Below are 25,596 nucleotides of genomic sequence, written 5' to 3' on the forward strand. Positions count from 1 at the left end.
AAATAGGTCTGTAATACACAGATGTCCCAGTCTCTCTGTTGGTGCTATGTGGAATGGAGAGTCTAAAGAATAGCAGAGTGGCTATCACTGAGAATAATATGGACATGAAGAAGCTATGCTCAGCAAATAGCACTTTCATTCTTTGGGGAGCTTTGCTTATATGGCAATTCTGTAACTGAATTGTGGGCTCATGAGCTGGATGATGTCAGGAAGAAAATACTAAGAATTGGGATGAAGCCCATGTAATGAATGGAAGGTTTAGAGGGAAAGGGTTTACCTGCCCACAGACAGGAGCACTGAGAGACTTCATTATAGTCCGCGACTTGCCAATTAGCAAGTCAACAAGAATTTGTTGACTTGTAATATGTGCTGAGAGCTGAGTTACTTCTCAGCTCTGGCTACATAATAGCATCACCAGGCCCTACGATAGGCCAATTAAATCAGAATCTCTGGGGGTGGAGCCTGAGAATTAATATTTTTTGAAAGCTCACAAGTTCTTTTTGATTTGTGGCTTGGATTGAGATTGATAGGAATGACCCCTCTCTGGAAGAGCCCCAGATATAAAATAGGTCTCCTGTCCTTTTGAGAGACTCAGTAGGAGCCCGAAATTTAACACTCAAAATTTAAGTGACATATAAGGTTTATAAGTGCCAAATAAGTGGTTTATATAATACAGGTAAATGATTTTGAATGGGGAGTTACTTTGGTTTGGAATGTGTATGATTCAGGACAGGCAAGATCCCAAATTGGGACTTAGCCTGGAAGGGTCCTCAGCTTTGCCTAGGAAAGAATTCAAGGGCAAGCCAGTGGTGTTCAACAGCAATGATTATTGAAGTGGCAGTATACAGCAGCAACAGAGGTACTGCTCCTTGCAGAGCAAGCAGTGCACCCAGCGCAGCAGCTCAAAGGCAGTCTGTACTCATGTTGATACCCACTTTTAATTATATGCATATTAAGGGGCAATTTATGCAGAAATGCCTAGGAAAAGAGTGGTAACTTCCGGGTCATCCAGTCATTGCTGTGAAAAGGGGTGGTAACTTCTGGGTGTTGCCATGCCAATGGAAAACTGACATGGCACACACTGGTGGGTGTGTCCTATGGAAAGCTGCTTCTGTCTCGGCCCTGTTGCCGCTAGTTCTTACTTTGGTCCAGTGTCCGAGTCCCACCTCTTACCTAAGTTAGGGGCTATTAATTGCGTGCCAATTATGTATCTGTCCCTAAAAGAAGTTCTGAAGAGGTTCATAGGGGAATAATACACAGTATATGTTCTCAAGAAACTTCTATTTTACGTAGAGGAAAACAAAAATATAAAGATTTAAAAAAACCCAGAGAGCTATTTGATGCTAAATTATGTTTGGAAATTTAAGTGCAGTAGGAGTTTGAAGAGGAATACTTACGTGTGTCTTGAAAAAGTTTCTAGTTGTAGGTAGAATATGAGTTTTGCCTTAAAGAATGACAAAGAATTCATTTAATTTAGTAATTTAAAAAGTGAACAACGAGTACATGCTACTTCCAAGGCACCATGCTAAGCATTTAAATGGATTATCTTATTCTCACAATGTATTTATGAGCTATGCATTATTATTATCTCAGTTCTACAGGTAGAAAAACCAAAGCTTATCAAAGTTAAATAAATTTGTCAAAGGCCAAACAAATGATTAAGTGGTGGAGCTAAACTCAAAAGCAGGGCTATAACTACTATTTGTAGGACCAGGGTCAGCAGCAGAGACAGGCGAAAGCAGGAAAAGAATATTTCTTGAATATTGAGTAAGTGGCAGGTGATGCTGAGTAGAATCTTGGTTGGAAAAGTGAACTGGGGCTAGATTCAATTTGTCGGAGGTTTTGACTACCACTTCATGGAATTTAATTTTAACTTCTGGACACTGTAGAGTCCTTGAAGGTTTTTGAGGCAGGGAATGCAATGATAGAAAGCATTTCCTGGGAAATCTTAAAGCCTGGAGACATGGGAACAAGGTCAAAAGATATCTCACGGTCAAGGCATGAAGCTTAGGGGCCTGAGAGAGGTGGGTGGAATAAGAAATGGTGGAGAAGATGTCGGCATCTTGGAGAAGAAGGTTCTTTATGTTCAGAGACAGCAGGGGTGTGAGAATAAACAGTAATAGCTCAGGGGTTATTTAGGTTTGGTATCAGTTTAAACTTTCTTACATTACAATGAAGTGGAGGAGATTTTAGAGTTGAGAATGTATTAATACATCCTTCAGAGACTTCTAAGAAAAAGGCAAATGGTGATTTTTTTTCTGACATGACTTAAGTCCTATCTACATTAGTTCTAGGCTTATAAGTCTCGTATGACCTTTGATTCAATTCAGTTCTTGATCTAATTTAATTTAGGCCCTGTGACTAAGCTGTTTTATATGGCTTATCTAAGAACTACTGAGATAAAGGAATTACATAAGTACAGCCATTCATTCTAATGTTGGACTGTGGTAATACTTCTCGGCATGCCAATAAACCTTATTTCCCACTCCCCTGCCTTCTTTCCTTTAGTATTAATGATAGACACTAGGTTGGGTGCAGATCTCAAGGCCTTTCTCTACTAGATAAGATCTTTTCCAAGACTTAGATGAGAAACTTCCATAAATCCTTTCCCTAGGCTTCCATAACTCTATGGTTATACCTAACCCATGTCCTCAAATCCCATATTAGCATGACATGCAAATGATGGCAGTGGGGAGAAGGGACTGAATCAGAGCCTGTTGATGACTCTGTTGTGGTTGCAGCCATGGGTTTGCTTAAGAAAGATACTGTGCCTTCATTGTGACTGGCATCACAGGTATGCGATGATACTACCTAAGCTAAGTGTGAGAAGTCCGAATACATTATTACTAATGATTTTCATAAGGGCTAAAGAGTTTAGGCCAAAAATAATTAAAGGGAACAATAGTGCTGTCAACAAAACTCCCAAATAATGAGCTAGCAATTAATGAATGAATGGCCTCATTGTTCCTTTTGGCTCTAGGCAGTAAGCATCTCATTTTTAGTCATGGTAAGCAGTGCAGTATTGCTCATTTATACTTTTATTTAGTACTGTTAATTTAATTTTAATTTATTTCACTTTTTATTTAATCTTAAATCTTCTATTTTAATATAAAAATGGGAATGACCCTCTCCTTTCCCCCCATTATAAACTTTACAGGCAAAAGTACTTTTGGTGCCTTGGAACTATCTCATTTCACTCCCTATGATAGGTCCTACATCAGGCTTTTACTACATGCTTTTATGGTGTTACTGATGATAATGATGAGTTTTAGGTATGTTTTTGTTGCCTAAATTATATAGATTCTTTGGTGTTTTCTGTGACTACATTGGAAGGGGTCAACCTGGCCAGTTCTCCTCATGGCCCTTTCCCCCTTTAAGCTCCAGAAGCTTCAGGAAAAGCCTTTCACGTTATTTTTTTCAGCAACGCCTGCAGGATATCATGGGGCATACTCTTACAGGACTATTCCAGGCAGCAAGCTTTCTTCATACAGTGGTTCCAAGATTTGGGATAAGCAATAAGAGTTGCTCCGCTGGGCCCATCCATCATAACTTGTCTATTAAATGCATCTCCCATTACTTTTGGTATGTCTCCCTTCTCACCAGGAAACATCAGATGTTTGCAAACCATTTTCCAAATCATAGAGCATTGGGCCCTGGAAGCTTTGGGGGGCCTCTTCTCCTCGCTCTCCCTCTCCCTCTCCCTCTCCCTCTCCCTCTCCCTCTCCCTCTCCCTCTCCCTCTCCCTCTCCCTCTCCCTCTCCCTCTCCCTCTCCCTCTCCCTCTCCCTCTCCCTCTCCCTCTCCCTCTCCCTCTCCCTCTCCCTCTCCCTCTCCCTCTCCCTCTCCCTCTCCCTCTCCCTCTCCCTCTCCCTCTCCCTCTCCCTCTCCCTCTCCCTCTCCCTCTCCCTCTCCCTCTCCCTCTCCCTCTCCCTCTCCCTCTCCCTCTCCCTCTCCCTCTCCCTCTCCCTCTCCCTCTCCCTCTCCCTCTCCCTCTCCCTCTCCCTCTCCCTCTCCCTCTCCCTCTCCCTCTCCCTCTCCCTCTCCCTCTCCCTCTCCCTCTCCCTCTCCCTCTCCCTCTCCCTCTCCCTCTCCCTCTCCCTCTCCCTCTCCCTCTCCCTCTCCCTCTCCCTCTCCCTCTCCCTCTCCCTCTCCCTCTCCCTCTCCCTCTCCCTCTCCCTCTCCCTCTCCCTCTCCCTCTCCCTCTCCCTCTCCCTCTCCCTCTCCCTCTCCCTCTCCCTCTCCTTCTTCTTCCTCTCCTTCTTTGAGACAGTCTCACTCCATTGCCCAGGCTGGCATGCAGTGGCATGATTTCAGCTCATCAAAACCTCTGGCTCCCGGGTTCAAGCAATTCTCCTACCTCGGCCTCCCAAGTGGCTGGGACTACAGGTGCACGCCACCATGCCCAGCCAATTTTTTGTATTTTAGTAGAGATGGGGTTTCACCATGTTGCCCAGGCTGGTCTCAAACTCCTGAGCTCAGGCAATCTGCCTGCCGTGGCCTCCCAAAGTGCTAGGATTACAGGTGTGACCCCGGGCCTGGACCCTGGGGCTTCTTAAGACTAGATTGCTCAAAGAGTTGTAGGCTGAGGAATGACTGTATCCTGCATTGCACAAAATACATTTAGATATTTATAAAGACTTAATAAACTTTTTTTCTCTCCTTACTCCAACTTTCCTTTGTATCCCTCCTTCTGAAGTAAAGGCGCCAACATCCCACTTTAAATTCAAGCTGATTATATGATCCTAATCCTAAATGTTTTAGAAGTAAAATAGTGACTTAAGTCCACTAATTTTCCTCTGTCTTCCAAATGGTACTATTTCCTGTGGCTTCTGATTGGATCTGACATGACTTAGGCTTTTAGCTTCCTTCTTAGGCTCTCAGAGTCCATGCTGAGAATGACTCAGTCAAGTTCAGAGATACGGATTCCTTTAGAAGACCCCTGTTTCATCCTTATCTTTTACAGGAAGGACTGGATTGGATGGTCTGGCTGTTCTCTGTGTGGATACTTTGAACTTGGTCTTCAGGTGTGTTCAGGGCCAGGGGCTGGTACACAGAGGGAGTCTGGGTGTGCTTTTTAAATCTTAGCACCGTGACTTGAGTTTTGCTATTTCATCTTGCAGTGTTTGGGAATTGTGTCGTAGATTGTTTACCTAGCCTTGACACTCAGTGGTAGTTGTGGAATGAGTAGGGTGTGGTTAGGGGTGGAGGCGGGAATGTTGGTTGAGAAAGACTACCAAATGTTAGTGTGTTGAGAGGTAAGAGGCCCAGTGTTTGGGCATGGAAAAGTTTGGCCAGGCAGCCTCTTCCTACAGAAACTTTCCCAGAAATTTCTCAGGAGGAAGGAGTTGACTCAGTGTTTCCAATAGATTATCTTTGGCTATGATACCCAAAGAATCTTGAAACTAAGGATTTATAGCTCTTTACTAGTTCAGAATATTAAAAAATAGTAGAGTCCCTTAAAAATTCTTGAAGTTGGCTGGGCGCGGTGGCTCACGCCTGTAATCTCAGCACTTTGGGAGGTCAAGGCAGGCGGATCATGAGGTCAGGAGTTCAAGACCAGCCTGACCAATATGGTGAAACCCTGTCTCTACTAAAAACACAAAGAAAAAAAATTTAGCTGGTCATGCACCTATAGTCTCAGCTACTCGGGAGGCTGAGGCAGGAGAATCGCTTGAATCCGGGAGGCAGAGGTTGCAGTGAGCCAAGATCGCACCACTGCACTCCAGCCTGGGTGACAGAGCAAGACTCCATCTCAAAAAAAAAAAAAAAAAAAAAAAAAAAATGCTTGGAGTTGGATGATACATTGAGGCTGGTCATTTCCTCCTTGAACTCTGACCAGCTAGAAGCTCCAATGAGTAATGAATGGGCTAATGTATTGCCACCTTTAGTTTATATTTAAATACTACCTTAGAGATGTGAAAACTTGAACCTGACTCTAATAACTTCATTATGGGTCTACAAATGTCACCGACCGGATGGATGGTTTCCATTGAGATTTTGGCGTGGTATAATTCAGCTGCTGTTTGAGGCTATTTTTGGAGGCTTTTGGAGTGTTGTAGGAATACATCTATCCAGTGTCTTTATTTTTATTTTAAAAGACATTGCAGTGCTCCTGTCTTCTGCCAGTGCTTTGCTGAGTTGCAGGATAGTAGGGATAATAAAATGGACACAGCCAGATAGGAAAGGGATGCTGCTCTGTCCTGACCCAGCTGCATTCCTCAGGACAGTGAGGCTGTGTCCCCTGATTATTTCTTACCTCCTGCTCTCAGCTGTGTGGTGAGGGAGGGAAGGCAGGATGGCAGGATCTTTCCTGAAAGGATCAGGTGGCAGCTGGATGGAGAGTGTTGGGCTTGGACCCCTGGAAGAGAGCTGGGGTTCAATGAAAGGAACACGTGCCTGCAGGGCAAACCACACTTTAAACTCTTCTCTTTCAGGGCCTAAGAGTTGCTTTCGTCAAAAATCCTCTTTTCTGTGCCAAACCTGAAGAGCAGAGATGAAAGCACGCTGCAGCTGTTGGAGGGGTGTGGGTCTGCTGCAGAATCAGAGTCTGTGTTGATTTGTTATACTTGGTGTGGGAATTGGGTTCTCCGACGTTGACAGCAAGAGAGGAGATGTTTGGGGAAGAACTGTGCTAGTCCGGAGATCCTCTGTCAGGTAATAACAGCAGCTTCCATTTGTATGGCTTTTGCAGTTTATAATAGTGTCTATGAAATAAAATATGTCAAATATTACATTGTCATTTTCATAAGTTTCTCTTTTCTGATACAATTTCAAAACCTTGTTCTGATATCCATCTTATTAAGTAGGCAAAAGAGATCCTACACTTTAAAATTAGATACTTTAAAACTCAGTGCTTTGAAATAACTTTGGTAAAATTCGACACTGCAGTATATTGACCTTATTTTTCTTTCTATAGAGAGAATGATGATTTTTGGCTCTGTAATCCCAAGCTTAGAATCTAGTGAAACGAGGAAGCATTTATTTGTTTTCGTACTTCGTTTTCTACCACATTGGTAGCTTGTTACCGGCTGAGGAAGTAAACTGATGAATTAGGGGAAACCCAGACTGTTGATATCTATCTCTAGGCATAATGGTTGCAAGTTCTATAAAAAGGCCTCTCTACTTCTCATGCGGTCAAATAGGGAAATGCTCATGGAAAATGAGAAAATACCTGAAGAGCTGGCTGCCAATCTGAGTTCTCTGCCCATGGGTGTGGCTGGCCTCAGTTCTTTGGACTTGGTAAGGGGGTCATTATTTCTGTGTTCAATGGATTTCAGAATGCTGTGTTATTTCAACCCAAGCAGTTCCCTGGGAAACACAACTATTTGCCCTCTTCTTCCCTGCACTGAAACAAGAGTGCCTTCTTTCTCCCAGGCAGGGCAAAACCTCTCCAAATAGGGTTTTCTTTATCTTGTAGAAGTTGCTTAGTTTTTCTGTGTGTGGGAATATACATGGTTTTTACTGATGTATACATTTCCACAGGTTGAAATTTTCTACACTGAAACATATTGTTTCCTATTGGGAAAAAGTTTATGTGATCTCTATCGCAGAAATAAAAACATATCCTTTATGCTGCCTTTTTTGGGGGGAATTGGGCACCCTGTCATGAGAATTATGGAGGTCTATTCTCATGTAGTATAACCAATGCCTGGCACAGCTCGTTAGCACACAGTGCAAGAAGCAGAAGGTTTTAACTGTACTGGAATGCACATCAACTGCCTGGAAGATTAGAATGTCAGAAAGGAAAGTCTCCGGCAGGTTGTACAGAAAGTCCTCAAATAGCATCGTTTCAGTGTTATTTCATTATAACATTGAAAGGAAAGTCTCCGGCAGGTTGTACAGAAAGTCCTCAAATAGCATCGTTTCATTCAGTGTTATTTCATTATAACATTGATGACAAAAAATGAATCTTGGCCTGGCCACTGTCCATGTGGAGTTTGCACATTCTCTCCACATCTGTATGGGTTTTCTCTGGGTCTTCCAGTTTCCTCCCACATCCCAAAGCTGCTGCGCACAGCTTTGGGATGTGAAAGGGCGTGTCTACATGGTCTCAGTGTGAGTGAGTGTGGGTGTACATGTGAGTGTGCCTGGCGATGGGGGGTGTCCTGTCCAGGGCTAGCCCCCACCTGGCAGCCTGAGCTGTTGAAATAGGCTCTGGCCACCTGCACCCCTGAACTGGAATACTGGGTAAATACCCTAGTTGGTTTTATAATCATTCCTTAATATTTATATAGCTCATATTTATTTCAGTGTTTAATAACAGAAATGTTTTGGTCTTTGTTTAGAAGTTTGATATTTTTGTCACTAGAAACATGCTGTAGGAACTTCACTCTTGTTTATATCAATTGACCTATGGGAAAATCGGTTTCTTATATGTTGTTTCACTTAAAGCCACAGTTTCCAAGAATCTTTCTATAATACTCAGCGAGGACTTACTTTATTTTAGAATTTGGGGAGGTAATATGACATATACTGAAAGGAGGATGGCCATGAATCAAACAGACTTCTGTTCAAATCCCAGATATGTGAGCCTGTCGTTGGATAATTTTTGTGTGGAGTGAACGATGTATGTGCAAAGTCCAGCTGCTAGGGTGTGCAGTGAGCTTTCCTTCCTTTTGTCCCTCTGTGCTTACTCTTGAGCTTTGTGGGGGGAATCTGAGAGACATGAGGATGATTTAGCAGTTTGTCGAGCCCCTCTGCTTGTGGGTAGCTGACCCTTCCTGAGGTCCTCACCACAGGTGCCGCATTACTATCAATATTATTATTATTATTATTTTTGAGACGAAGTTTTGCTCTTGTTACCCAGGCTGGAGTGCAATGGCGCGATCTCGACTCACCGCAACCTCTGCCTCCTGGGTTCAGGCAATTCTCCTGTCTCAGCCTCCTGAGTAGCTGGGATTACAGGCACGCACCACCATGCCTAGCTAATTTTTTTTGTATTTTTAGTAGAGACGGGGTTTCACCTTGTTGACCAAGATGGTCTCGATCTCTTCATCTTGTGATCCACCTGCCTCGGCCTCCCAAAGTGCTGGGATTACAGGCTTGAGCCACCACGCCCGGCCCTATTGTTATTACTTTTAGATGGATTCTTGCTCTGTCATCCAGGCTGGAGTGCAGTGGCATGATCTTGGCTCACTGCAGCCTCCACCTCCTGGGTTCAAGCAGTTCTCCTGCCTCGCCCTCCCAAGTAGCTGAGATGATAGGCATAAGCCACCACACCTGGCTAATTTTTGAAATTTTTAGTAAAAATGAGGTTTCACCATGTTGCCCAGGTTGGTCTCGATCTTCTGACCTCAGGTGTTCCACTGGGCTTGGCCTCCCAAAGTGCTGGGATTGTAGGCATGAGCCACCATGCCTAGTCTATCAATATTATTTTTTAGTGAACAAATCAGTGTCAGTGCTGTGGGCCCTTAGGTTGTAATGCAATCCAAGGTCTATTCTTTCTTTCCACCTCTCCTCCTAGACATATATTGGCTGAATTTGGAGGAATTTTCCAAGCAGAAGCTTTTTGGATTGGCTGTTAATACATCAACTCATTAGCTGTGAATCTCTGACACACTCAAGCTCTCAGAAAAATAGGCCACATGAAGGAGGAAAATAAGCACCCGAGGCCATGCGAGCACTCAGTATTTTGGTAGCTCTTGCCCAGAAAGGCAATACGGTGATGTGAACAGAACACTTGTTCTCTCCTCTGGAGACCTGAGCTCTGTTTCTAGTTCAGACCTCAGCCTTCTTCTATGTGACTTTGTTTAATGTCCTCTGCCTCATCCATCAAAGACTGGGCTAGAAAAAATAATCTCTCCTCTGTCATTTAGTGTGTTATTAGCTATAAACCACCTAACCTCAAAGTCTTAATTGTGCATGGTGCAGATATAGTCTTTTGCCTTTCATAGTTACAGTCTGCATCACCCATGGGAATATCAGGTAAGTAAATAGTTGATAGTTTATTACTTCACTTCCTTGTGAATTGAGATGATTGAGTACAGCTGGAGAAGCTTATACACATGCATTCATATTTTGTTCTTTATACACGTATTCAGCTAATATTTGTTCAGTTGATATCCTGTGCAAAGTACAGGAAGAACACTGTGGGAGATGGAAGTAAAAGGCAAAGACTTTAAATGGAGTTGAGAAATATTGAGAGAAGCATTGTTTCCTAGTGTGATATTATTCATAAAATCATTGTACCTTGGTACCAAAGAGGGAATTTTGAAATCATCTCACTCCCTCATTTACAGATGAGGAATATTCAGAGCAGGAAATACCTCACTGTGGCCCAGAGGCTGAGCAAGTTTAATGGGGTGTCAAGGCCAGAGTTCAACCTTCACAGACAGGATTTGGTTCCGTGCAGGGGAAGAGAAAGGCCTTCTTGCTGTAGGGAGCAACTGTCTTTGGTCCTGGTGACCAATTGGATACCATGGTCTGTGAACTGATGTGCATTGTGTTGCAAAATCTTATTGCTATTATTCCTATGGTTTCCCTTATTACAGTAGTGGGTTCAAGAGGAAGACTCGAACATGAGTAAGTATTGATATCTCATGTAAAAATTTTCCTTCAACTGTTCAGGGATACACTGGCTGCCATTTGCTCTTAACAGCTTAAGTAAAAGAGAAAGGAACTCTCATTCTATCCAACAAGATCCTTCCATCAAACACAGAGCTTCCCCTTCCTTCTTACTTCGATGAGTGGATTCCTTCAAAGTTGAAATCCTTTTTGCAACATAGTTTTATGACCCCTGTGTGTATTAGCTACATAACCAGTAAGGATACAGTTCTACTAGAAAATAATAGAATACCAGGCTAGGCACAGTGGCTCATGCCTGTAATCCCAGCATTTTGGGAGGCCGAGGTGGGTGGATCACCTGAGGTCAGGAGTTCGAGACCATCCTGCCAAACATGGTGAAACTCCTGTCTCTACTAAAAATACAAAAAATTAGCTGGGCATGGTGGTGGACGCCTGTAGTCCCAGCTACTCGGGAGGCTGAGGCAGGAGAATCACTTGAACCTAGGAGGTAGAGGTTACATGAGCCAAGATCGCACCATTGCACTCAGCCTGAGCAACAGGGTGAAACTCTGTCTTTAAAAAAAAAAAAAGAAAGAAAGAAGAGAAAAAAATAATAGAACACCAGAAAGAGAATATCAGTGGGATTCCATAGAAGTCATACAGCTGTCTGTATGACATGGAAATGTCTCGATGGAAATGTCTGTATGATGCCAGTCATCACAGCAATGGGAAATCGTCCAATCACTGACTGTATTTTCGGGACCTTGCCAGACACTGGCTAGTTTGCAGGTGCTCTAGTTTAGCGACTTGCCTTCATGTTCCAGAAGAGAGCTCTTCCTGCTTGTCCTTACTCTGTGAACCAATTCCAACATCAAAAGTTGCAATGAGGCACAAATGCCTTTTCCTCTATTTTCTTTACTCCTGAGGTTTTTGGTTTTACTAGTTTTTTTTTAAGCAGTTATAATTTGGCAAACTTGTATACATTTATGGGGGTGTATCTTAAACTTTTACTAGCTGCTTTTTATCATTCAATTTGTCTCAGATTGGAATCTCAGCTAACCTCATTCTTAGAATCTCAGTTAAATGCCACTCTTTCAGGAGAATTCTGACAGCCTATGCTTGGTTAGATATTCCTAAATATTATTCTTCTTCCCCATAGAGATGGGGTCTTGTTGTGTTGGCCAGGTTTGTCTCAAACATCTGGCCTCAAATGATCTCCTGCCTCATTTTCCCCAAGTGCTGGGATTACAGGCATGAGACACTGTCCCCAGCCCCTAAATAATACTCTTTATAGCACCTGAACTACTACTTTTTAAAACGTCTACCATCCTGGCTAGACCCTAAGCTGGGCAAGGACCTGATCTGTCTTTTATGTATTTATTTAATTAAAATTTCCCTCCCCCCGCCTTTTATTTATTTATTTATTTTTTAGAGATAGAGTCTTACTCTGACACCCAGGCCAGAGTGCAATGGTGCAATCGTAGCTCACTGCCACCTCCAGCTCTTGGGTTCAAGTGATCCTCTTGCCTTAGTCCCCCAAGTAGCCAAGACTACAGGCTCACACCACCATGCCTGGCTAGTGTTTAATTTTTTCATAGAGATAGGGTCTCACTATGTTGCCTAGGTTGGTCTGGAACTCCCGGCTTCAAATGATCCTCCTGCCTCAGCCTCCCAAAGTGCTGGGATTACAGGCGTGGGTCACCGCACCTGGCCAGGACATAGTCTTCTCCTGTATTGTTTTATCCTCAGTTAATGTGTAGATCTCTTGTATTTATACTAGGGATTCCACAATTTACTGAGTTGAATTGGATTTTATTCTCTCTTTCTTTCTTTCTTTTTTTTTTTTTTTTAAGATGGAGTTTCATTCTTTTCACCCAGACTGGAGTGCAATGGCACCATCTTGGCTCACTTTAATTTCTTCCTCCCAGGTTCAAGTGATTTTCCTGCCTCAGACTCCAAAGTAGCTGGGATTACAGGTGGTTGCCAAAACGTCTGGCTAATTTTGTATTTTTAATAGAGATGTTTCACCATGTTGGCCAGGCTGGTGTCGAACTATTGACCTCAGGTGATCCACCTGCCTCAGCCTCCCAAAGGGCTGAGATTACAAGTGTGAGCCACCGCGTCCTGCCAGATTTTATTCTCTTTTATCTCCCTTTGTTTTTAATTCTTTGCAACTAAGGCAAGCCACAGAGAGATTTAAGTCAGGATTAAAATGTGTAGGGAGAAGAATGAAATTTTTTCTTTTTTTGGAGACAGAGTCTTGCTCTGTCGCCCAGGCTGGAATACAGGGTGTGATCTTGGCTCACTGCAACCTCTGCCTCCCGGGTTGAAGCAATTCTCCTGCTTCAGTCTCCCAAGTAGCTGGGATTGCAGGCCCCTGCCATCATGCCTGGCTAATTTTTGAATTTTTAGTAGAGGCGGGGTTTTACTATGTTGCCCAGGCTGGTCTTGAACTCCTGAAGTCATGATAAACCTGCCTCAGCCTCCCAAAGTGCTGGGATTACAGGCATGAGCCACCCCACACCTGGCTCATATTGGATTTTTAAAATTACATTTTTGCATAAAATATTCTGAGTTTGGCAGATGTATCCTCCTTCTGGGTAATCAGGACCTTGCCTGTGGACCCAGGGGGCCATGTGCAGAAAGGTAATCTCCAGTGGCTTTTTCTGGAATCTGGGCCCTGTGCCCTGACATTATGCATGTCTCCCCAGCATGCCTGGTAAAGATCCCTAACCCAGGACTATGGTCCACTTCCAGAGGCCATAGTCAGAGAAGGGGAGAAAGTTTCCAAACATATGTGAAAAGGCTTGTTAATGAGTAACCCTGTTGAACGTCTGTCATTCTTAGAGTTCTCTTGGGCCATTTTCATTGGCCTTGTACTCTCTGGCCTGTGCTCCCGCCTCTTGGGCTGTAATGCCTGCCTTTTCTACTGACAATGTCCTTTTCCATCCCTGTCGATGAAGATGTACCTATGGCTCAGTCCTTCACCCTCTGTTCCTGAAATCTGTCTTCTTGGGAGGTGAATTCTGTTTTTAATCCTTCGACTTTGGATTTGTGTGAATTTGTGCATTCATCTCAGAGTCCTGGGGAGCCTCAGCTTGTGACCGTCTCTGATATTTGGGTGTCTGATTGTCACCTCAGACTGTGAGCCTCATCTTTTCTCCCAAAACATTCTCATATTGGAGACTTCAGATTTCTCTCAATGGCCCCAAATCCAGCAGTCACCGCGAGAGTCTTGAGTCTTCCTCCTCCTATGTCTGCCCCTCTTCTCCCCACCCCTGCAGGTCATTTCCAGATCCTACTGGGTTTTCCTTGGCAGTACCTCTGGAATCCATCCCCTTCCTTCCCCTCTTGTAAGCCCGCTCCTGCTCTTTTCACAGCTCACCCCGTCTCCAGGCACCATGTTCTCTAGGACCCAGCAGCCCGCCCTGAATTCCTACAGTTCCTATGCCACTCAACATTTGCCACATGTTTCTTCATTTCCTTCTTTACCTTTAAATAATTAGTTTTTTGAAGGCACAGATCAGAAATTGCTTCTCTTCTTGTCTCTACCAGTCAGCACAGAGCTGAGTAGCTGTTCAGTAGAGTTCCCTAATGATGATGACAGTGAACCAGAGAATTTCTCCCAAGAAACTTTGTGTGTAGACTTTGCCTCTATGAATGCCAGGATAAGGCAGAGGGTTGGAAGATGTTAGCACAGCAAAACAATGTTGTAACTTCTTAGTGAACAGAGGCATCTTTACAATATGGAACATTCATTGGGTCTGCTAAGTTGGGTGTTTGAAAAAAATCAGTGCCTTTTTGGGATAGTTCTTCATTGTCTTTCATACTCATTATCCAATATTATTCTCGACCAAGCTTGTGGAGAAGTATTAGTATAGCCATTTTATAGAAGAGAAAACAGAAGCTTCGAAATATGACTGGACCAAGGTCATAGAGCCCAAAGGTGTCAGAACCACAGGCTGGAGAGCCCTGATATTCTGATTCCAGGTAAAATCAGTTCAATAAAGCATGGAGTTAAGCACCAGGAAGCTGGAGTTTCAAATTTTTTTCCTGAAGAAGTTTTCAGTCTCGTGAGAAACAGACAGGTAAACAACTTAACTCCTAATTCAAGGTTTGAATTCAGTAAGAGTGAATAAGGACACAAACAAAATGTGTGGGTGCACGAAGGTAGGCATGATTAATTCTGTCTGTACGAAACAGCAGCTGTTCCTGGCAGCTTTCTGTCAGGGAGTGCTTGTGAAGCACGGATGAAAGTAGGTGTGGGTGTGTATAAGAAACAGCATGGCTGGGAGGAGAAAGACCATGCCACGTCCATGCACTCATTGGCCAACGGAGTTGAAGGGTGGTGGAGGCTGCAGACTGGATGATGACTGCATTAGGTGGTGTGCCGTTTTAGGCAGCATGAGAAGATCTAGAAACCTACCTGTTGGGTTAGCATAATTGATCTCACTTAGCTCCCAGCATTGATGAGTGGTTTCTTGGGTGTCTACAGTTCTAGTGCATCGTCCGGATAATATGATAAGACTTGGCTCAACTCTGCAAAATGAAGAATCTGAAAAGATGGTGTAAAGCAATCAGCCTTCCAAGGTCTCTCTGATGTCCTTTGCTTCATTTTTCTAAATCTCCCCAGTCTTTTCTCCCCACTCCACCTCTCTGCCCTTTATTTTTAAACCTTTGTAACCTTCTTAAATTTTTATTTAACTAGATGGTTATTCCAGAGTCTCTATCATGGCAGTCTAACGTGGATTTTAGAATAAATTTATTTTATTCTGTGTTTCTAATTCATTTACATTTCACTCACAAAATGCTCTTCCTCCTCTTTTTTCTTTTCTTTTTTTCAAATTTATTATTATTATTTTTTATTTTTTACAGATGGCATTTCACCAGGTTGGCCAGGCTGATCTTGAACTCCTGACTTCGTGATCCACCCGCCTCGGCCTTCCAAAGTGCTGATATTACAAGCGTGCACCACCGCACCTGGCCCCTCTTTTTTCTTTTCTAAATGAGGTAGTTTATGGCTAAGACATTTTGTCAGCCTTTGAGTTGGCCTCTTAAAACATTTTCTGTTTTCTTCAGTCACACAAAGCCGGAATCTGTAGAGAGTGCATCTGTTTCATTCAGTCTTGCTGGACTACAAACTTGGTGAATCACAGTTAAAAGCCTACTCAGAATCTCTTTGTATTTCTTCCATCCCTTTGTTCTCTCTCCCAGGCTTACAGATTGTGCGTATGGGGACACAGTCATGGAACTTTTACGTCTGCTGACTACCGACACTCAGCTCTACTTTGATGCAGCTCACTCTCCTTATAAGACAAGGCAAAGTAACTTTAACCACCCTGTATCTGTTTTCCCTGTAGGTTTTTTAAAATTTTTTTGGATGGAGTCTTACCCTGTCTCCTAGGCTGGAGTGCAATAGCGTGATCTCGGCTTACTGCAATCTCCACCTCCCAGGTTGAAGCAATTCACCTGCCTCAGCCTCACAAGTAGCTGGGATTACAGGCACACACCACCACAACTGGCTAATTTTTGTGTTTTTAGTAGAGATGGGGTTTTGCTATGTTGGTTGGCCCGGCTGGTCTCGAACTCCTGACCTCAGGCGATCCACCTGCCTCAGCCTCCCAAAGTGCTGGGAGGACAGGCATGAGCCACTGTACCTGGCCCCTTCCTGAAGTTTTTAGAAATTGACTTTGGTGTCCCCCAATTCCATTCGTCCTTGCCTGTTACTAATCTTGTGAAGGGCTGTGCCCCGGGACTCTCAAGCTTTTCTGTGGGAGTATGGGTAGTTTTGAGGAAGCTGTCCGGCCAGGTGAGCCCTTCTGCTGACTGACTTCTCTGAGCTCCCTGGTTGCTGTCAGTCTCAGTACATGGCTGCAAGGGCACTGGAAGACTTCCACTGGGCAAAGAGAAACGGGCCAACTCTGCTATTGCTGAATCTCGCTTTGCATGTGAATGTGCAGAGGATGAGAAGATACATATGTATGCTTCATGAGTAGGTGTGCTTTCTTGTTAAGAAAGTTAATCTACTTTAATTTGGCTCAATCACTGAGCATCGTGAAACCAAGTGAAGGGAGGGAAAGAAAGGGGACCAAGTCCCCCCTGGGCACTTCAGATTCATTAATGCCTTTAATCCTCCCAATAATCTAGGAGGCAGAATTTTGGCCTGACTTTATAGCACATTGAAACTAAGAAAGTTTTGGTAACCTGCTCAGGGTCACTGCGCGAGTCAGGAATAGAGGTCTTATTCTTTCCACTACCCCAAATTTCCAGCCCGTTGGTAGGAATGGGGGCTTAGGGGAATACTTCGATGTGGGTGATTTTATGTTTTTTTCTTTTTAGGAAACAGCTACTGCTGCCCAATTGCCCATGGCATCCCTCTTCCAGGTTATCTGCATACTTCTGGGCCTGTGTCTTTGTACGTGTGTTGTTAATGTCCCTCTGAAGCTTTCTGTGCATATATAGGTCGCACATTCCTGGAACATAAATCAGTCAAGCAGCCAGCTTAGAGATTCTTATCCACTCAGACCTTTGGCCCTTGCTTGTGTAAGCTGGAAATGTGGGTGTGGAGAGTCAATCTGGAGACTAGAGTGTTGGAGGAATGGAGAAGCCCACAGGAGGTGTGTGAGGCCAGAAACTATACTTGGGGGATTTTGCTCTGAGGTTCAAGTACAGCTGTAGCTGCAGGGATCTGGCTTCTGCCATGAAGGAGGACTTAGATGGAGGAGATGTGCCAGGAACCAGCACCCCTGAAGTGGCTGCATGCCTGGCCTAAGCATGTTCACATGCATGAGTTTACTGATAGCTTTCCGAACCAGCGTGACTGAAAATACTCTGTTTAGCCTAGCAAATGCTCCGTATCTCCCAAGCTCCCTGGATGTCCCGGCATCCGCCAACCACTAATGTACTCGGGTTTTCCAGAATCCAAAAACACAGTCTCAAAAAGGCCAAACATTTGGCAGGGAAGTATTTCCAGGTAAATGATACACACAGTTATGTGATCTCCATCCTAGAGGGAAACATTGGTTAAGGGGATTGGTTGAAGAAAAACATCTATTAGAAAACGTGTTCAATGGGGTCATGTTTACACTCCTTTTGTCAACTAAAACTGAGTTTGTTTAAACAATGTCTTTGGTTTATTACAGTCATCACATTCTCAGTAGCAGATAATGTGCCTGAATTTCACAAGTGTATGTAAATGATCTAAGGGAGGAGGACAGCTGTCTCCAGTCAACATTTTCACATTGTGATAATTCTCAGGAAAGAGAAAGACATGCTTAGAGTTGTAAGTTATCTGTCTTCTCAGTAACTGAAGTGTCTCCTAATGTATGCACTAATTTATAATTTTGCACTGTTTTTAAAACCTGCGTTTGATTTTTAGTCAAAATATAGATTTATGGTGGGACTGTTTTACAGTACTTGTTTTCAAGAGTATGAAATGTTGGAATGCAAGCGCTTTGTGAAATTAAAGCTCTGGGTCAATGCTACTTTGTTGGAAATCAAGTCATATATTAAAATTAGAAAAGACAGCAAGCAGCTGGCTCAAGTATATTTTGTCTCACTTTTCTGCTCCCCATGGGTTTGCTTTTCAGGAGATCCAGTGGTTTGTAGCACACACATTACCCACCAACTCCCATTCCAGCCGCGCCTGTTCTTCTGAACTTTAGAGACACATATCAAATGCCAAGAGCTCAAGACAGTGCCTCATGGCAATTCTATTTATTGACAATGGTGGTCCTCCTAAGATCCTGAAATGTTTCTCAGCATCACAGTAGCTTTGTGTGTGTACCTCCAACTTCACGGGAGTACTCTCAGCCAGTGGGAGAGAGTGCACTCTTAGAGCTGAATTTTGGATCAAGATTGTTGAACAATGGACTTTGGTGATTAGGATGTTGCCTAAAGTCACTATTATTCATCAGAAGTTGTGTTTTTTATTTTTTTCGTGAAGGTTTATTTTTTTCATTAGGTTTAAGCTTTATGGAACCAAATCTCTAAAATTTATTTTAAAATAACCAGCAATTGGTTTTCAGCCTACTAAAGGACAGGATTGTCAGTAGAATCATTTCTGTAAATTAATCTATAAGGTTAGTGTAACTCAATCAAGGTTTTAGTGAGACTTGCTTTCTTCAGGGTATAACAAGTTTATTTCTAAAGTTCAACTGGAGGCCGAACATGGTGGCTCACACTTGAAATCCCAGCACTTTGGGAGGCCGAGGGGAAAGCATCACTTGAGGTCAGGGGTTTGAGACCAGTCTGGGCAACATAGTGAGACCCCACCTCTAAAAAATATTATCAGGGTGTGGTTGTGTGTGCCTATAGACGGAGCTACTCAGGACGCTGAGACGGGAGGATCCTTTGAGCCCAGTAATTCAAGGTTACAGTGACCTATGATGGCACCACTACGTTCCAGAATGGGTGGCAGGAGGAGACCCTGTCTCTAATGAAAAAAAAAAAATTCAACTGGAAAAATAAATGACAATAGCCAAGAAAATTCTGTAAGAAAAATAAAGATGGGGACTCGTTCTGCCAGATAAGAAAACGCTCTAAAAACCCACAGTCATTAAAGTGGAGTGATCCTATAATAGGATCATATATTAGTTCAGTAGAACAGAACAGCATCCGGGAATAGACCCATGTATACATAATATAACCCAAGTATTTCTAGGGCTCCATATGGCCGAGTGGATGTAAAACAGAAATCTGACTAAAGAAGCCTTGAACATGAAGATCTTTATTTTAGTTTTTCTTAAAGGAGTATATTCATGGATTTCACAAAGTATAGTCCCTAAAATATTTTCCAGAAATCTTCTCTAAATAGCCTTCACTCTCCCCCAGGGTGCAAATGCACAGTGGCCTCTATAAATGTGTCTGGTCCTCTCGGCTTTCTAACTTTCTATTCCCCCCACCCATTCCCCACCAATGTCCCCAATACATTGTGTTCCCAATTTGTGGCCACCTCCACAGAGGGCAGCCCTTGGGAGGGGTAGTTTTTCCCCCCAGTTTGGCTGCTTTTCTGGAGAGCAGGAGATTCTTGGAATTCTGCTGATGGAAATTCCCCAGCAGACTCCCAGAATTCTGATGAACAAAAATTCCCAACTTCATTTCTTTGGGAATTTACTGTATCTTAACCCTGCCATTGTAAGTCACTGAATTCGTCAATATATGGTATAAGGGGTTTTGGCTATCCATTCAGAAAAAATAATGTGACACATTTATATTTTGTAAAATAAGCATTTTATAACTATATATTTCAATAGATTAGCATACATATTACTGGATTTAGGTCATATATATGTACGTAGGAACAATTCTGTAAGTTTATCTCTAAGATTTGGGGTTGAAAGCAATGAGGGGAGTCTTCTACTTTATGTAGTTTTGAATTGTTTTAAATTTATTTTGTATCAAATGTGTGTAACATTTTAATTTCTTTTAAAATTTTCCTTTAATTTATATTTAGTAAAAATTCACTATTTTGGTAGAAGAACGAGTTTTAACAAATGCAAAAAGTTATATAAGCACCACCATGATTAAGACAAAAAAGAATCTTTGCACCTCCTCTCAAATCTCCGCCATCCCCAGCCAGTTCTCCTGTGCTTCCCCTTCGTGGTTAAGCTCTTCCTCGATCCTTAACCTCTAGCACTCTACTCTCTAGTCCTAATTACACCTTTCCTTAATGTCCTGTAATAGAATCATATAGCCTTTTGAGTCTGGCCTTTTCACTTAAGCATAGTCATTTGAGATTCATCCATTATTCATCAATAGTTTTTCGTTTAGTTTTTTTTTTTTTTGAGATAGGATCTCATTTTGTCACCCAGGCTGGAGTGCAGTAGCATGATCTCGGCTCACTGCAACCTCCACCTCCTGGGTTCCAGCAATTCTCATGCCTCAGCCTCCTGAGTAGCTGAGATTACAAGCATGCACCACCATGCCTGGTTGATTTTTGTATTTTTAGTAGAGACAGGGTTTTTATATGTTGGCCAGGTTGGTCTCAAACTGCTAGCCTCAAGAGATCTGCCTGCCTTGGCCTCCCAAAGTGTTGGTATCACAGGCGTGAGTGACTGCGCCCGGCAGTGTGTATCAATAGTTTTATTCCTTTGTATTTCTGAGTAGTATTTCATCGCTTGTCTGTATCAGTTTTTGTTTATCCATCTCCAAATGAGAGATACTTGGATTGTTTCCAGTTTTTGATAATCACTAATAATTCTGCTATAAACATCTGTATACAGGGTTTTGTGTTTTCTTTTCACTTGGGTTAATATCTAGTGGGGGTTTTGCTAGGTCATATGGCAACCATTTGGTTAACTTTATAAGAAACTGCTAATTCTCTTTCCAAAGAGGCTGTCCTGTTTTGCATTCCCACCAGCAATGAAGGAGACAGTTCCAGTTGCTCCACATCCTCACCAGCACCTGATATTGTCAGTTCATTAAAAGCTGATTGTTTTAGCAGACGTGTAACCGTACATCTCTGTGGTTTTTAATTTGCATTTCCTCCATGACTAATCATCTTAAACATCTTTTCATGTGCTAATTTGCCATACATAGAACCTCTTTGGCAGTGTCTTTTCAAAACTTTTGCACATTGTTATGGGATTATTTTTTAATTGTCAAACTTTGAGAGTTCTTTATATATTCTGGGTAAAAACCATTTGTCATGTGTGAGATTTGTCAGGTCTTACAATGTGCAGCTTTTTTCATTTTCTTAACAGTATCTTTTACAGAGCAAAAAATGGTTAATTTTGATGAAGACCGGTTTTTTGCCTTTTTATTTTATGCATCATGCTTTTGGCATCATGACTAAGACTTTTCCGCTTAACCCAGTGTCACAAAGATTTTCTCATGTTTCTTTCTAAAAGTTTTATAGGTTTTGTTTCTACTGAAGGTCTATGATCCATTTCGAGTGAATTTTAAAAATAATTTACAAGATCGAGGTTCTTTTTTTTCTTTTGTTTGCAAGTGGATGTCCAATTGCTCCAGCACCATTCTTAAAATAATTTTAAAGATTTTTAAAATTTTTATTTTATTTATTTATTTATTTTTTGAAACAGAGTCTCATCATGCACAGTGGCATGGTCTTGGCTCACTGTAATCTCTGCCTCCTGGGTTCAAAGGATTCTCATGTCTCAGCCTCCTAAGTAGCTGGGATTACAGGTGCATGCAACCACACCTAGCTAATTTTTGTATTTGTGGTGGAGACAGCATTTCACCATGTTAGCCAGGCTGGTCTCAAACTCCTGAACTCAAGTGATTTGCCCACCTCAACCTCCCAAAGTGCTGGGATTACAGGCATGAGCCACCACACCCAGCCTCATTTGTTGAAAAGACTATTATTTCTCCACATTAAATGATGCTTCCTTTAAAAGAATGAATATGATTCAAGAACCCAGACATCTTTTGACATAAATGGAGAAAATTCTCTAGATCTTTGGGTTCTGAATGGGCTAACGAGCTCCCCTTTTCCAGGAGAACACCCACAATGTTTGTTTTACCAGAAGTGTCATAAAACAAAACATATTTTACACTCAATTTCTGGAATTTCTAGACTGGTTTTCTTTGCCTAGCTTTTTAGATGAAGTTTTAACTACTCCTTGGGACCAAGGGTCAACAAATGATTATTCTTTCTGACAAACTGAACACATGAAATAAAACTTCAGAATGAGAATGAAACTTATAACTCACTTCATGTAACTTTCCTTTTTTAAAGATAAAAAAAAATACACGCCTATGCAAAATGTAAATAATGCAGAAGTATCATCTAGGTTTGAAGGTGTTGAGAGACTCTGGCTTTCTTACTGCCTCTCTGTCCCCTCCTCAGTGTCTCTCGCCTGCTCCTCTTCCTCTCTGTGACCTCGGATGTTGGTGTGCCCCAGAGCTCAGTGCTTGCATTTCTTCATTTCTTTGTTCCACTCCTTCCCTTGGTGATCTCATGCAATCCTGTGGCCACACAGACTCCCAGGAGTTGTGCCTCTAACCCAACCTCTATCTAACTGACTCCTATCTACCCAACCTCTATCTAAGTGACTCCTATCTACCCAACCTCTATCTAACTGACTCCTATCTACCCAACCTCTATCTAACTGATTATCTAACTGACTCTTCAATACGTGCAAGATGTCTAAGACAGAAATCACGGTTTTCCCACTCAATCCTGCTCTTTGCCCAGTCTTTCTCATATGGATAAAGGGCACCATCCTGCCTCCAGTTGCTAAGACCAAAACATCAGGCATCTCCTGGCAACTCTCTCTTCCCAGACCTGACATTCAGTCCTTCATCAAGCCGTCTCAAACTTAACTGTAAAATATACCCGCTCTCACTGCTGTAGCTGCTGCCTCTGGTCTAGAAGAACAGGGCCTGGCCTCCTCACTGGTTTCTCTGCTTCCACCATGGCCCCTGCAGTCTAACCTCCACACAGAGCCCTAGGGATTGTTAAAGACATCAGTCAGATCGTGTCCTCCCTCAGCTCACATCTTGCCAATGGCTTTTAAAAAAAAATCACATTCTGAATAAAATCCAAGTGATTTGTCCTGGCTTACAAGGCCCTGTGTAATCTGGCTCCATCAGATCTCTCCACAATTTTCTCTCCTTGGCTTCTTGTTTAGCCTGCCTTTCTTTGAACTCATGCTCATTCCACCTTTAGGGTTTTGTCTGTGCTGGTTCTGGGGCTGGGGTGCTTGTCCCATGCCTTCTCCAGGCTCTCTGCATGGGAGTGCTTACTTGCAGAAGGGTCCTCTTCCCACCATGGCCTTCCCTGACTCCTCATCCTCAAGACCTGCCCTCCACCCTACCTGCCCCATCTTCACACTTTGCTGTATTTTTCATCATAGTTTATCACTACCTGGCATTATTTACGTATTTGCTTGTTTATTTTTTTGTTATCTGCCTCCCCACATGAATCCAAGCTCCATGAAGGTGAGACTTTATAGTATTGATTGTTATCTCCCCAGCTTCCAGAGCAGAGTGTAGCCCATAGTAGATGCTTCGTAATATTCACGGCTGGACTGAATGCAGGATTAGATGCAGATGTGTAGATTCCTTTTCATCCTGTTTTATTCCAAGTCTTTTCCCAGAGGTTATCACTGTTAATAGTTTGATAACTAGCTTTCTAGACTTTAAAAATGCATTTATAAATGAGACAAAAAAATCATAGTTTTAAGGAATAATACAAATGATTTTACATCATATATTTCTCTCAATATATTTTAGTGTTTTTCTCATATTAGTTTATATATAGTTTATCTGTCTATTCATTGATCTTTCTCATCAGTATATATATATATATATATATATATATATATATATATTTTTTTTTTAAGAGACAGAATCTCTGGCTGGGCACAGTGGCTCACACCTATAATCCTAACATTTTGGGAGACTGAAATGGGAGGATTGTTTGAGGCCAAGAGTTCAAAACCAGCCTGGGAAACAGACACTCTGTCTCTACTTAAAAAAAAAGTAAGTTAAAAAAAAATAGAGATAGGGTCCCACTCTATTGCCTGGGCTGGTCTTGAATTGCTGGCTTCAAGCAGTCCTTCAGCCTCAGCCTGCCAAAGTGCTTGGATTATATGCCACCATACCTGGCCTAGATAGTTATTTTTAATGGTTATATTGTAGTTCTTACTATGGATGTACCACAATTTATTTAATCATTTTCCTGTTGACAGGTATTAACATGTGGGTTATTTCCCCCATTCACAATGATAAGCAAGGCTGTAGTGAATATGCTTGTACATAAATCTTTGTACACATAGACCTCAGATTGTAGATACTACTTAATTTGTCCTGAAGGATTATACTGTTTTACATGCCCATCAACAACACATGAATACCTATTTCCCCATATGCTTGCCAATGCTAGACATTACCACACTTTCAAAATACTGTTCAATGTTGGGCAAAAAAAAAATGTTGAACTCTCTTACAAAAGAGAAAGGTGATACAAAGCCTTACTTACAGGTGGATTGTTAGTCATTTCCTACAATGATAAGCTTCTTAGTTTCCAGGTTACACATTAGCCTGCTAAAGGAAGATAGTCTCTTTTGAAAGAAGTGGCAGAATTAAAGAAGTAAGGTGATTTGAGATGAGAAACATCTTACGCCTTTTTAAGAAGCTTCCAGCTTCTTTTTCAAGACATATCATTTCAGGATGCGGGCTGTGAGATCCAAACCGCAAGCCCACGTATCCTCATTTTCTTGCTATAAAATATCATTCCCGGGCCTTGCTAGATGTGGTCTCAAAGAACAAGAGAAGTTATTTGTTTTAATAACTATGACTGGGGTCCAAACAAAGGCATGGGGAAGAATAGGAAGAGAAACGCAATACCAGAGAAGAGAGCAGAGCAGGGGTAGTACCTGGGTACTGTGGGCTTCTGAGTTCCTGAGTACCTGGGCTTCTGCGAGGTTAGTCAGTTTCAACTCAGAGCTAGTATTAATGTTGGATGGCTCAGATGCTGGCCGTGGCCTTGAAGTCACTTGTCAGGACTGGACAGAATCCCGAAGGGCAGCCCCTGGTTTGTCTCCATTTTCCTCAGATGGGCAGGATGAGAGGTCCTTTTGTATATTAGAGTTTGAAGGATTCTTTGGAAGCCGCTACTTTTCTTACTCACTGTACAGATGACTAAACTGAGAGATAAAATGATTTACATAGATAATGATCCAGACATTTTAAGCTCTATATTGAAAAATGAAAGGAAAGAGTGCTTTACTTGAACTTTACCGATTTAACAGATTGCTAGACAGAAAAGGACTTGTGCCTTGAAATTCCTAACGCAGGAGTGGCACATCACTGGTATGTATGCCGCCATACCCTGCCCCGACCACATGCTCATAGCAGACATTGTTAATCATCGACCCCAGCACCTTTTCCTCAGCCAAACTCTGACCAGACTGAGAATCCTCCTTAACACAGTGCTGGAGGCACCAGTCACACCAATCTGAGCTTTCATGTGAATTAAAATCTGTTTTTCTCCCTCTTCTAAATGATGTATCCATGTGATTCATGATGGGGTGATAGCATGGGACTTTAAGCCAGAAGAACTTGGTTTGACTCCTCCGTCTGCTTCCTCCTAGTTACATTATCATAGGCAACTCACTTAACCTTTCTG

The 25,596-nt window shown here is 42.4% G+C and overlaps 1 protein-coding gene across 1 annotated transcript in view; it reads left to right on the plus strand.

The window, feature by feature from the left end:
* BARX2 (BARX homeobox 2) overlaps positions 1-25,596 on the plus strand; it is a 78,889-nt gene that overhangs the window by 36,936 nt on the left and 16,357 nt on the right. The window lies entirely within an intron of this gene.

The sequence above is a fragment of the Saimiri boliviensis genome, chromosome 6, assembly GCF_048565385.1.
Source record: "Saimiri boliviensis isolate mSaiBol1 chromosome 6, mSaiBol1.pri, whole genome shotgun sequence".
Taxonomy (NCBI): domain Eukaryota; kingdom Metazoa; phylum Chordata; class Mammalia; order Primates; family Cebidae; genus Saimiri; species Saimiri boliviensis.